The sequence below is a fragment of the Schistosoma mansoni genome (genome assembly GCF_000237925.1).
Source record: "Schistosoma mansoni, WGS project CABG00000000 data, supercontig 0199, strain Puerto Rico, whole genome shotgun sequence".
NCBI lineage: Eukaryota > Metazoa > Platyhelminthes > Trematoda > Strigeidida > Schistosomatidae > Schistosoma > Schistosoma mansoni.
Window position 1 is genome coordinate 40363 of NW_017386074.1, and position 2289 is coordinate 42651.

The window sequence follows — 2289 nt, forward strand, 5'->3', positions numbered from 1 at the left end:
AACGATGGTTTAAAAAAATCACTTCCTTGATATTAATCTAAACTCAACAATCTCCACAACTTTATACTGATAATTATCATGTACTCACTAGTAACTAGCTTCATATTGGATTTCATAGAGTTCTAGTGATAAGTCATGAACAGATAAGTTCAACTGTGTCGAGTATGAGGCATTTATCCACCTCAGACAATGGTGGAAGGTTGCTTGAACTCGTCGATTGGTTGAAGTTAGACATTAACACCGTTGGATCTCTACTCAGTGGTCTAGACATTTAGCGTTCGGGCGCTAGACCTATAGATCCTGGGTTCAAATCCCGCGGGTCGGAATCGTCGATGTGCCCTATTGAGGAGTCCCGTACTAAGATAAAACAGCCATTCATTGACTCCAAGTTTCCAATAATGGTCTAACAATAATTCATTCATGATATCAATCTAATAAAAAACCACTTTTCATCAACTCGCTTCTTCAAGAAAAAATAAACAAAATTTCACTTAACTATGTTCTTTTCTTTTTTTTTTCAACTGATTGTTTGTTTGTTTTTATTCTTCGACTTGTTGACAGTTTTATTTAACTCAGCATGCAAACTGTAATGTATTTTGTAAAATTGAATGTTTGTTCAATGTTTGTTTGTATTTTTTTTTCTTCTACCATTTGCGGTTATGATTGACCTGAAATCATCTTAAACCCATAAATTCAAATATTCCAAAAAGAAAATAAGAATAGAGAAATCTAAAAAAAAAGAAAAAAAGAAAAACACAATAGAAGAAAAACAGATAAACATTAATAAGTAAAAATGTTTTTTAATTTTTCTATGAAGATGAAAAAGAAAAAAAAAATGTTGTTTTCACCTTATCCATAATGAAATGTGATTGGATTCCTTTTCTTTTTCTTCTTTGCTTACCTTATCTTATGACATCTATGACAATGATTTATAATGGGAGCTATTGAATACAATATGAAGGTATCTTAGATTGGATGGGGTTGTTGAAATGGTATAGGTTTAAAGTAATTTAGGCAAAGAGCATTACAAACAAAAATTTTTTTTTCTGTTCATATCTTGTTAGTAAACAAATTGAATTAAAATTTGAAATATTGTTTTCTGTACTTTGTTTATGATAGAACAGAAATATTTAAGTATTTAAGTAGTATAGTTTTAAACTATTTCTAGTATTTGAATCTATGGGTCAACTGAAGCTAGATCATCATGGAAAACCTCGAAGTACTAGATGACTGTTTCGTCCTATTGTGGAACTCCTAAGCAGTGAGCATCCAAGTAGTCTAGCTTTGATCGACTTATGAATTCGATTTTCTGATTTCGATTTTCATTTTGATGATACATTTATCAATAGTTCTGATTGAGAGAAATACTAGATAACACTATTGTTAGCACAAACATATTGTCCTTTGTGTGATTACGATTTATTAATTGAAATAAATTGAAGCTAGACCAGGATGGAAAACCTGGAATTAATGGACGGTCGTTTCCTTCTTAGTATAGGACTCCACAGCAGTGCGCATTCTTGATCCCGCCCGTGGGATTCGAACTTAAGACCATCACTCTCGTACACGAACGCCTAACCTCTAGATGAAAAGGAAAAAATGTTGTTTTCACCTTATCCATAATGAAATGTGATTTGATTCCCCTTTTTTCTTCTTTGCTTACCTTATCTTATGACATCTATGACAATGATTTATAATGGGAGCTATTGAATACAGTATGAATATATCTTAGATTGGATGGGGTTGTTGAAATGGTATAGGTTTAAAGTAATTTAGGCAAAAAGCATTACAAACAAAAATTTTTTTTTTCTGTTCATATCTTGTTAGTAAACAAATTGAATTAAAATTTGAAATGTTGTTTTTTGTACTTTGTTTATGATAGGATATAAATATTTAAGTATTTAAGTAGTATAGTTTTAAACTATATTTAATTTTCTAGTATTTGAATCAAATTCATATTTTGATTTTCGAGTTGAATTCATGAGTTAATTGAAGCTAGATCACCATGAAAAACCTCGAAGTACTGGATGACCGTTTCGTCCTATTGTGGAACTCCTAAGCAGTGAGCATTCAAGTGGTCTAGCTTTAATTGACTCATGAATTCTACTATAAAATATCTAAAATCGCCACATAACCCCTTCTGATTTCGATTTTCATTTTGATGATATATTTATGAATAGTTCTAATTGTAGGGAAATACTACATAACACTATTGTTAGCACAAACATATTGTCCTTTGTGTCATTTCGATTAATTGGTTGAATTCATGAGTTAATTGAAGCTAGATCA